This window comes from Tachypleus tridentatus, chromosome 12, assembly GCF_004210375.1.
Source record: "Tachypleus tridentatus isolate NWPU-2018 chromosome 12, ASM421037v1, whole genome shotgun sequence".
Lineage (NCBI taxonomy): Eukaryota > Metazoa > Arthropoda > Merostomata > Xiphosura > Limulidae > Tachypleus > Tachypleus tridentatus.
The window spans coordinates 8924442-8937097 of record NC_134836.1 but is presented as its reverse complement, the minus strand read 5'-3'; the positions used below and the strand labels follow the sequence as shown (position 1 = coordinate 8937097).

General features: G+C 33.7%; 1 protein-coding gene across 1 annotated transcript in view; it reads right to left on the bottom strand.

Moving 5' to 3' along the window:
• Positions 1-12372, bottom strand: part of LOC143234932 (voltage-gated delayed rectifier potassium channel KCNH8-like) — a 131578-nt gene extending 119206 nt beyond the window's left edge. Inside the window, exon 1 of the mRNA XM_076472626.1 lies at positions 12288-12372. The gene's annotated coding sequence lies outside the window, so the exon portion shown is untranslated. The remainder of the gene's footprint in view (positions 1-12287) is intronic.
• Between the last annotated feature and the right edge of the window lie 284 nt (positions 12373-12656).

Below are 12656 nucleotides of genomic sequence, written 5' to 3'. Positions count from 1 at the left end.
CTATACAAATTAAATAACATATTAACTCTAAACCTTTGACTGCTACTAAAAAGTCAATGTCATGTTGTCACCCACTGGCGATAATTGCTCGCAAACAGTCTGTCCTCTCATCATACTAACGAGACATCTGGTGTTACTTTATGGATTTAATCGCCCTCCAGTTCCTCTTACATAACACTTATGTAGAAATTAGTCAGCATCCTGTGCCAATTACATAGCATTTACATAACCCAGGGATACAGGGGTAACCCCAAACTACTAACAATATGAAACAATACAATGCCTTATTTTTCAAAACGTGAAAAAAATTAAGTAACATAAAACTGTCTTTTCACTAAAACGGTAAAAACATCATGTTAGAAGAAAGTGCCTTATTACTAAAACAGATTCCCCGCTGGGTCAAATGTAAGCCTACGGATTTACAACGCTAAAATCAGGGGTTTGATTTCTCTCGGTGAACACAGCAGATAGCTCCATGTGGCTTTGCTACAACAAAAAACATACATACACACATACTAAAACAGTAAAAAATGATGTACGAAAAGTATCTTATAACTCAAACAAGGAAACTGTATATAACACCACAATGTTTTATTATCCAAATTTTATATAACACCACAATGTTTTATTATCCAAACTGTATATAACACCACAATGTTTTATTATCCAAACTGTATATAACACCACAATGTTTTATTATCCAAACTGTATATAACACCACAATGTTTTATTATCCAAACTGTATGTAACACCACAATGTTTTATTATCCAAACTGTATATAATATCACAATGTTTTATTATCCAAACTGTATATAACACCACAATGTTTTATTATCCAAACTTTGAAAAGTAAGTGGCATAAAGTACCATACCAATCACACAGTAAAATGTTATGCAATAATAAAGTGCCCTATTTTTGAAACAGTAAAACATTATGAAAAATGTCTTGTTTCTTAAACAACAAATGTTTGTGTAACTACAAAGACTGTTATCACTCAAACAGTGAAATATTATGTAACTCAAGTGCCTTTTTATACGAACAGTAAAATCTATAGTAACAAGAAAAAGCCTTATTTCTTGTATAAGAAAACATTATACAAATTCTTTATTCCTCAAACAGTGAAACATTGTCTAATTATAAAGTGCCTCATTACTCAAGCATCAGAATATCATGTAACAATAAAATCCTTATTACTCCAGCAATCAAACATTACGTGCCAGCAAAGAGCCTCAATAGTAGGCAATTACGTAACATGTGCATATCATTTAAAATGTGTTAACGAAATTGTTAGAAGTGCGTAATTCAAGGAAATTAAAAATATTATTGATGTCATAATTCATAAATGAACGCTTTCATTCTCTGTTTCCTGAATTTTGAACATTAACAAAAGTTCTGGAGATCTTTTTTATACAAGATCCAACTTGTTTAATCAAATTCTACCTTATTTGTCTATGGTCATCAACAGATTATGTATTTGTCCAACACACAAAATACAAGCTAACTTGAGACTTGTTAAAGCTCTGAAATATTTCTCTTTACGACTATTAATGAATGCCTTCAGTAAATGAAGAAGATTAACATAGTTAACCTTCACAAAGCTATATTAGATCTAACTAGAAAGAGCAACTCATTAACTGTAAAAGGCTTATTTTTATTTCTTTTATTATTCTGACGAGAATGCTTTCACGCTTTTTTTAGTAATGCTTAAAAATATACATTGTCGCTTAGCAATAAAACTATCAACTGATTGCTCTAAGATCAACTATGATGTTTATGTTGAGTACTCGATATTCATGTTGATTTGTGAAAAAAGATATGTCTTTTATTTTTTGTAACTTCAGCGATATAGCAGCAGATACTTTAATATAGACGTTTTATAGCATTGAATATCAAAACAATTGTTTCAAATAGTGTTTCAGTTAAGTCTTACGTTGCGTTTATTTCTGAGGCCTAGTGCTTAGACTACAAATAGGCCGATTATTACTAACGTTATAGAGCCAGTGTTCAAAAAAGTTTTAAGTGGTGAATAAATGGTAATTAATAACTACTCTTCTGCTAATTTACACGTATGTTATCTACTTGGCCTTAAAACATAAAGAAAAATAAACGTTTATTACTAACAAATATCTTTTTATATTTTTTTACCGTCGAAAGGGTTGAAAATTTGTGTCCGAATCTTTGCACTGTGTTTTATACTTCGCGAGCTAGAATACAGTAAAAAGTCTGATAACATGTTATTAATTTTTTGAAGGTACTCATTTCTGTTCATTATAATTCTTGCATTGCCTTTAACATCAAAATTCGTAAAGCAGATAAAGACAATGCAATAGTGAAAATAAACACTATTTAAATCTGCTTCAGAGTGCACGCGTACTTTTTTTTCACGATAACGTTTCATTTTTTTGCGTAATTTTCTAAAAACATGGTGATTAAAGAATTGCTTTGAGTGTGATGAAATAAGTGAAGAGTAGGTACGTTTTGGAGATACAGACAAATTTGTTTTAATTAAATTCTATAATTTTCGATAACTTTTCAACAATAATAGTCTGATATAAATATACTTCTATGAATAAAGGGTTACAAACGTCTAGTCAAGAAAGTTTACTCAATCAGAAAATCTAGAAATGAACCAAATTGTGCTCTCTGTATAAAGACTGTACAAAAGAAGTACACCGACTTCTGATATGAAATGCATAAGCAAGGAAATGCAGTAGCGCAGTTAATTACAACAAGAAAAGTTACATATTAAACATAAACAGTCATATAATACAACAACAGTTAGTTTTCAGAGTCTGTAAATGCCATTTCATTGAATACTTACGTTTTTATAAAAATAATAACTTAATCATAAATATTCAACCAGTAAGTAATATAAAAAACTAAATCTAAGAAAAAACATTTATTTCTTTTATTAAAGATGCGTTTCAACCTTAAATGTCTGTGTGTATATATATATAACTGATCTATGTAAAATTACATTGCAACAATAACATAAACTGAATACAGAATATTATTTTCGCGTAGTTTATAGATTGTTCGCAATAATGAGGTATGTAAAGTTTTGTTGCAACAATAATCTAGAACGCAGATAGACCTCGTGTAGCTTTGCGCGAAATTCAAAACAAACCAAACAAACAATAATCTAGATTGGACACAGAATATTGTTCTCGTATGTTTTCTGCTCAGTATTAATCAAACTTGGCAGAAATTTATGAATTAATATCCTGGGTGTATGGAAATTAAGCAACTTCCTTTTGCTCCACTTGCGGTATAAGATAACTAATCAGAAACACCTTATGTGTGAAAAAAGTGCAGCCAAAAAGGTTAGAAAATGTGATTTAGAGGAATAGGATGAAAACTGGCGACATACTTACACTTATAGCATTGATAAGAATTTTTCAACAATATTCATTCATTATTTAACTAGGCCATGTTCTTTTTGCTATCAACTTGGGGCATAATAATAAGAAAGTGATACTCGATAGTAACCAACATTAGCTTTAGGACGCAACCCTCTAATTAGGAACAGTTTGGTTTGATTTGTTTGGAATTAAGTACAAAACTACACAATGGGCTACCTGTGTTTTGCCCACCACAGGTGTCGAAACCCAGTTTCTTGTCGTGTGAGTCCGCAGGCATACCACTCTACCATTGGAGACAATTCGGAACATACCTATCTATACTTTACAGAATCAAAAAGATTCTTTCAAATATATAATCGTAGATTTTCTCTCTAAAACACTTTCTCTGAATGGACATAGACTACATACACAATATTCTCCTCATATGCCCTCCACACTTCTCATAAGAATATCAGATATCCAGGAATTATGATTGTTTTATATACATATAATCTAAGTTTATTTCTTTACAGTGGGTCAGCGGTATGTCTGCGGACTTACAACGCTAAAGATCAGGTTTCGATTCCCGTAATGGGCAGAGCACAGATAGCCTATTGTGTAGCTTTGTGCTTAATTCAAAACATCACCACCATCGTTACATCTTCTATGATGTAACTACTGGTGTCTCCGTTGTTTTCTCGTTAATTGTATCTTCGCTTGTCTAATATACAAAACGACAACAAAAATATACTAATTACTTTGAATTTATACCTTATGGTTGCTTGAAATCTATGTTTCTAGCAAACGCTACTAATTTTTTTATTATGTACAAGGACTGTGTAATTTCTTTAACCACTACGTTTTTTTATTATTCTTTTAATTATAAATATTTTGTTTCCATCATATTTCACTCTAAAACCGTGTTGCGATATCCGTGGTGGGTAGAGCACAGATAGCCTGTTGTGTAGTTTTGTGCTTAATTTTAATTAAACAAATCATATTTGAGTTCAAACACAACACTAACATTATTAATAAAATACAATGCAACAACTGCCACGACTTCTACATTGAAGGAACAAGCAGGAAAATGGAAACTAGATTCAAAGAACACAAAAAACACCTTCACACGTTTTGAACACTGCAAATCAAATAAGCACAACATAACCATAGAAAACACTCAGATACTAAGAAGGAAAACAAATATAAACAAACGCAAAATCAAAGAAGCCCTACTTATACAGCAACTAAAACCAAACATAAACCAATATAAAGGAACACCTTTATACCTATACTAATTAATAATTCACTGCACAACAATTTTTTGAAAAGTTTTGCTTCCCGATTGTGAGAGGTACCTGGTGGGTATGCACAAATATAGTTTTGGTTTTGCTTCATGACATAGGAACTCTGAGAAATAGACAGTTAACTGTTTACCGGCAATAACGTATTTAATTGCATTTATGTTTTTAATACGCTATTAAGTTCAACATAATTAAAAGTGTTTTGCTCCTGATTTTCGTTTGTATTCAATGTCCGATACATCACGTTGCAGTGTCCAACAGTAGTCAGCAAGCATTGACGGATTCCAGTTACCCTGATATCGTTTCTCCATTGTAGCAAAACTGAAGATTTCGATGAAACGGTACGTGATGGGCAAATTTGGATGTGATTTTCGTGATCAGTAGCCAAAAATCTATAAGGAACAGCCATCAGTGTTCAAGAAGCAAAAGTTTGTTGTGCAGTGTAACCTAACATCCAACTGATGTACCCGTTTATACTCTCGTCCCTAAAACATGTGCTTGGCAAGGGTCAGTTGTAAAATATCTTTGCTAACCTGAAGATGACCTATGAAGGTCGAAACGTTGTTTTGTACTGTATTTTAATTGACATTTAAATACCCATACCAGCCGTCTTGAGAATACACGTGGAAATGAACTGAACCTGAACTTATGGCGTACCGATACTTTAGTTTTCATCATATTATACCATGAACAGTTACTTGGAGATGTGTTGAATTTAAACAACTACACTCTAATCGCAGTTTGATACAAATATTATTACTTGAAAATATTCGTACATTGTCATCGTCTACCAAACTTGGTTCTAGATTACTTCATCTTTAAAAGTGCGAAAAAATTTTTTGTTAAGGATACAGGAGATTGAATAATGTTATTTTCACTTAAATGAAACACGCATGTCTGAACATCTGACTCTTGAAAATATCACCATTTTGAAACTCTTGTTTTTGATTAATTTGTTTAAATTATGCAAAACAATTATACCGTAAAATTAAAGAGAACGAAATAGAAGTATTTGCCAATGAATGACTAGCAAGTATTACAAGAGCTTGAAAGCTAAATCCAATCTATCTTAATACATTGACTTCTTTAAAAACAGAACAGGTAAAATGTGTATGAAACAGACGTCAAGCTTGATGCTTTCATCGAAAAACTGTATAAATGTCATCTGATTCTGTCAGATGCAAGCTGAAACAGATATCTGGCTAAAAAGCGACAAGTTAACTGCTTTCACTGACCAGCTGTATTCTCATGGTCTGTTTATGCCAGATGCAAGTAGATTAATTTCTTTTTTCGAATATTGATAATAGTTTTAGTGTTTTATGGACAATGTTCTCGGGTGTGATTAACCTAACAGACTTGAGGAAAAACCTTTAATTAATTTGTGTACAACAGTTACTTTATACTACATTCAATCAGTTTTATGAAATTAATTAAATTACTAGAAAAGGTTGACGAAATCGAACATATATATATGTATGTACTATTAAACAATCTCCACCATTAAAGAAAATAAAACAAATTAAGAAGAAAATGTGATTAAAAGTTAATCAAATTCGAATTATTTAAATTATTTAAAACTATGTCGTACAGTGAGTTGTTTGTTTAGAACTACGCACAAAGCTACGCAATGGGTTATCTGTGCTCCGCCCACCACAGGTATTAAAATCCAATTTCTAGCAGTGTGAGTCGGTAGACATGCCGCTGTGCCACTAGAGGATAATACATTGAATTTTGATACGCGCAGAAGTATGTCGTATACCAGAAATGTAATAATGAATTCGCTGTTGGGGAAACCAAAGAAATAACTTCAAATAATAAACTAAAATATTATTTACGAATTTGAACAATTTAAAAAATACATGGCCTCTTGACCAATTTTTCCAATTTGCTCCCCATTGGCACAACAATACGTCTGTGCACTTATATTGATTGAAACTGATATATAATCAAATCTAAGTTTTAACCCTCTTCATGTGGAGAGCTTGGCTTGACTCAGTGTATAGTGGCATGGATAGTTCATGGTTTGCGGCCCATTATTATAAAAACGCGTTCTGCATTTTCTGACTGTGAGAACGTTACGATTCATTCAGGCAAAAGTAGAATAGCCCGGCATGGCCAAGCGTGTTAAAGCGTTTGACTCGTAATCCGAGGGTCACGGGTTCGAATCCCGGTCGCACCAAACATGCTCGCCCCTTCAGCCCTGTGGCGTTATAATGTGACGGTCAATCCCACTATTCGTTGGTAAAAGAGTAGCCCAAGAGTTGGCGGTGGGTGGTGATGACTAGCTGCCTTCCCTCTAGTCTTACATTGCTAAATTAGGGACGACTAGCGCAGATAGCTCTCGTGTAGCTTTGCGCGAAATTCAAAACAAACAAAAGTAGAGCTGTTGTAGATTTGATTCTCTTGTTTATCAATTCAAAATTAGAGACAATTATGCCTGGATAACTAATAGTTGTATTAGTTATGAACCATTTTTATTTAAAAATGCTTGTTGGTGCTTTATTGTTTTCCAAAGTCCAACTCCTTGTCCATCGCCGTGGGGGGTGCACAGAGGACGAAGTAGGGGTATGTTGGTCAGGATAAAGCGTGAAGATTGATTAGGGTCAGTCCGAAACGTTCTGGTTAATGGGTCTCCAATGAAGGTTCGACAAAGTAATGGTTGATTTATGAATGTTCACTGTAAAACAAAAGGATGTTAACGGAGTGACTTTAATGGAATACGGAAAAGAAACGTTAAGGATGATACATTCAGACAAGGATCACAGTAGCAGCTTCGAACATCTGTGAATTGAACAATAAGGAAAAAGAAATTGTTGAAATATTGTAGAACTATTAAATCGGGCTGTTAGGAATATCAGTCACAAGGAAGTATATATTAGGCAGCAACAGGATGCATGGAGATTACTTTCTTATGTGAATTGCGGCTGACTAAGAGAAAAGAGAAAAACACGGAGTGGGTGTCATATATTTTTTCACAGAAAACATTTTCCAGAGGTACCATAGAAAGATTCGTGAAAGTAAGTATTAAAAACGTAGAATAAAACGTACTACTACATATTGTTGTATGCACCATGTAATGAATATTGCTGACAGACATACTAAATGAAAGTAAGGAGAAAGTTAAAGCAATTGTTAAGAGAAATTTCAATGCATCAATACGATTACCATGGGAGGAACACAACTATTATGGAACGTTGATCTTAAGAATAACAAGATCGTTTTACTATCAACAAATTTTCCAACATCGATGGAACCAATTAGTTACTTGGTACAAGTGGAATGATTTTAAAATTTAACTATTTCTTGACTAGAATGACCATCAGAAAAAGCATCGTTGATGCTAAAGTTATTACAAATATACATATAGACATTGATCACATGCCAATAGTACTGGACATAAGGATGTATGAAAATGAAGATAATTACATCACCAGTAGAGACTGTCTACACCAGGAAGCTTAACAAAGAAAAAGTGAGGAATGAAGTTGAGGAACCGATGAAGCAGAAATCTTACGAAGTTTCCAAACAGATATTGATAAAGAATGGATAAGATTTTTTAAAAAATTACATTAAAACTAAAAAAGGATAGGAAAAATTAGGATAATGAGAAAGTGAAACATAATTTAGAAGGAAAAAACTAAAAAAAACTAAAAAAGTTCTAAAAATTGGAAAAAACCAAAGCAGAAAATGGCTGTTATCTATTGCATAGCCAGAAGAAAGAAAAAATGAAAAAGTACGCAGAGAAGCAAAATAAATATCGTGGAAGAATTGTGGAGAATACCTGGTTCAAAAACGTTTGAAATAACCAAAAGTGTTCTATAGATTTGTAAGACAACGAAACGAGCCTTTTGACCCTTCAACAATAATTAATGATGAAAAAGGTAACACGCTGATGGATGATGACAAGATTAGAGTAAGATAGGCAGATTACTTTAAACATCTTTTGAGTCCTGAAAACAAAGTTTTCAAGAAACAAAGTAGAATAATACAGAAATGAAAAGTTTACTATTCTAAGAAGTGAAGCTGAACAAGCAATACAACTGAATATTTGAAACAGTTTAGCAGATATCGGTAGATTAGCTGGTTTGGTTTGAAGCTAAGCACAAAGCAACACATAGGGCTATCTATGCTCTGTGCTCTGTCTACCACGGGTATCGAAACCCGGATTCTAGCACTGTAAGTCCGCAGACATATCGCTATGTCATTGAGGGAGGGTGGATTAATTGCAGAAGCTACTGAAACATGTAAAGAGGTTAAGCATTGTGGCTCACTAGAATTTTCAACATCGCAAGGTGCGAAAGAAAAGTACAAGAATGACCGTTAAATAGCAATCACTATTATATGTCAAAATAAGGGAAGCACAAAAGACTGTAACACGTATAGAGTGATCTCCGTGCTAAGCCGTATGTGCAAGATTCTTGCACAATTGCTAGAAAGAAGACTGAGATCCATAGACAAGAAACAAAATGATGTAATGTGCAGATTGGTTCGCAGTGGCGAAACGTCCACTGACACCGTACTCAAGCAATGGCAGCAGGTTGAGAGGATAACAGAACACAATCAACAACTTAAACGAGTTTTTTATTGACCAGGGTAAAATGTTTGATCGGCTCGACAGAGTTGTACTAAGGACAAAACTAGAAGACTGTGGCACAAATAGCAATCTGCTGGACAACAAAATATCTTTATATAAGAGTAAAACAACTACAAATGACTGGACTTTGTATGACAAAGATTAAAATGAATTTTAAGACCATCTTCATTTTATGTGATGAAAAAGTATAATATGAGAATCAGCAAGGTTAAAAAAGAAACTGTGAGCACTGGGGAAACAACTGGATAACTACATCTGAATACTGAGGAAGCCCAAATGAAACAAAGTGAGGAATTTAAATATCTTGGAAGTGTCTTTAGAGAATATATTAAATTTGATAGAGATAAAAACAAACGACGTATCCTATCATATCCCCTTCTGTTTTATAAAAACACCTTTTTACATACGTAGAAATCGTATTTACACTAACGTATCAGTTCTAAACATGAACTTTCAGTAAAACATCCGAACAAATAATAACATCGTGTGAAATAGGAGGAATGCGGGAAGCTGGCAATGAAACCAGAGTAGATAAAGCAAGAAAGAGTTTAGAGTGTAATCAATATTGAAACGTATAGAAAAACATGGATTAATGTGGTTCAGCCACTTATTGCGAAGTAGTCCAGAGCAGCCACCAGCAAGAGCACGAAAGTTACAAAACAAAGGCAGAAGAATATCAAGGAAGTGTTGGATCGATGGTCTCAAGGAAACAGCAAAATGTAGAAGACTAGCAGCTGCGTAAGTATTAAACCTTGTTTGGACGTTTGTATTTACTACAACTTTGACAGACATAAGTGAAAGACAAAAGTAAAAGAACAAAATTTTTCTTACAAACTAGTCAATAGTAAAAGATTCTCTACACGAATATTTGTAACAAAATAACAAGAAATGCAAAAGCAATGTTACGATAGTTGTGCAGAGTTTATAGTTTCAGCTCTTGATAGAAATTAACCCTTTCTCAAATTTTGGATTTCATTTAAGATCCACTATTCGTTTCTGAAACACCACCTCTAGTTTTGAGGTTAAATTTCACCTATGATTTCTTAGTGGCATGGCCAGGTGGTTAAGTCACTTGACTCGTAATCTGAAGGTCGCGGGTTCGAATCCCCGTCACACCAAACATGCTTGTCCTTTCAGCCGTGGGGGCGTTATAACGTGACGGTCAATCCCACTATTCGTTGGTAAAAGAGTAGCCCAAGAGTTGGCGGTGGATGGTGATGACTAGCTGCCTTCCCTCTAGTCTTACATTGCTAAATTAGGGACGACTAGCGCAGATAGCTCTCGTGTAGCTTTGCGCGAAATTCAAAACAAACTCTTCTTAGTTGTATATAACTACACTAATACATTTGGAAAAACCATGATAATACCCAATATACTTGAGTATAACAGTAACACGTTTTGAACAAACCATGACAAAAACCCTGTAAATAACAAGTCTTGGGCAAACCATGAAAACACTGAACATGTTCTGATACAGCTACAAATAACGAACCATGTTAAGTTAATTATAAAACAATATAAAATAACGAAATTCTACATTATAGAAAATACAAACCTCCAAACTATTTTGTTTGCAGAATTGAGTATAACAAAGACGATGGTATATTTCACATCTACACTTAAATTGGTTATTTAAGTACCTAGCGGGTTCCTAGAGAGAATTTCATGGTTCAATTGGTTATTTAAATATCTACCGGGCTCCTAGAGAGAAGTTTATGGTTAAATTGGTTATTTCAGTAACTATCGGGCTCCTAAAGAGAAGTTCGTGGTTCAATTGGTTAATTAAGTAACTAGCGGTCTCATAGAGAGAAGTTCGTGGTTAAACGTTATTGGATTCAAGACTAAATAAACATAATATTTCTTTGTTAAGTTTGAAGGCTATTAACCTTTACGGTGTACATTATAACTATCATAAGCAAGCTCATTGTATCATCTTATTTTACAGATGACAAAATAATGAAAAACTAAATCTTAATTTATATAAACATAGGTATACAAACTGACGATAGAAACATGGAGTTGAGGTCGTAATATAAATCTGACAGTAAGAACCAGCTAATGATATTGCAATATACAGCTTAGGAATAAGAACCAGGTGATGAAATCACAATATACAGCAAACCAGCTGATAGGGTCGCTCTAAACAACCAGAGAATATGAACCGACTGAAAATGTTTGTCCACTTTTTCTGCTTAGTGCTATTAATAAGTGTGTTTAATTTTTCTAAAGTTTCAGATATGTTTCTAGACACTTTTCGAGCAAATGTTGTATATGATCACCATAGTTTGTCTAAGATGTTGAAACAGTTATTATCTAAAACTCATACGCCTTGAAACATGTCTCTGAACAAATATCCTAGTCAGTATCTATCTATCAATTAGTTTTAGATCAGCGCTGTAAATAAGAGAAATTAGTGAGTCCTTTTTTGCTCGAGAAAAACAATTCTGGACAGCATCGAATAAAGACAGAATTTTAATATTTTGCACGATATTGTTTTTGTGAATGTATAGCAAACATGGAATAAATTATATAAAACATTTAAAAGGACTGAATTATGAAGCCATGTTTGTTGTTGTTGCTTTTGTTCCTATGATTTATTATGTCATACAAGATTAGTTTTGGCGAGTTTTCTAATCATTTCTTCGGAATGCAATCAGCTAATCAATTGTACTAGTACCTAATAGTGATACCTAAACGAGATTATCTGTGGAGGAAATGATAGGCACTGATTCGTTTTCACCTGGAAGCTCTCTCCCTTATCCGTGAGGTATCGATTTCTCAGCTCCAAGGGCACACTTTGAGTTAAACTGTATCATAAACTTTCAATATGTAACACTAATTCATCGTTAGTTAACTACAGACGATAGCGGCATATAATCACGTGGCATTGTAATAAATTAATTCGCTAGAAGTATATCGAACATAAGGCTAGAATATTTCAGTTAACAGATTAGCATCCTCTATCCAAAATTCTAAACAACCTGTGTGTCATTCTTCTCACTTTAAGCACTTTAAGCAGGCTAAGTCAGATGAAACTTAAAATGCTTACCTCGACAACGAAGTCACGACGCTGCAGCTCTGACACCTTGTGTTGTCTGATAATTACTACCAAACAACCGTGAGTTGTTCTTCACTGGTGACTGCGTACGCCGCAATTCTACTGTTATATTCCTCTGCGCAGTAGTTGCTACAGTTCCAACTGTTTGTTGTCATGGTAACGAGATAGACTCGTGGACAGCCAACTAACGGAATAATTCAAACGAGCACATTTACAGAAGATGCGGGACAACTCTGATACACAGAGCGGTAAGAAAAATCAAATGTTCGGTCACAAAAATAAGCTTGGTAAATATAATACCTGAGCCGAGAACCGTGGGAAATATTATATTGATGATTTCATTTATGGTTTGTTTCGTGA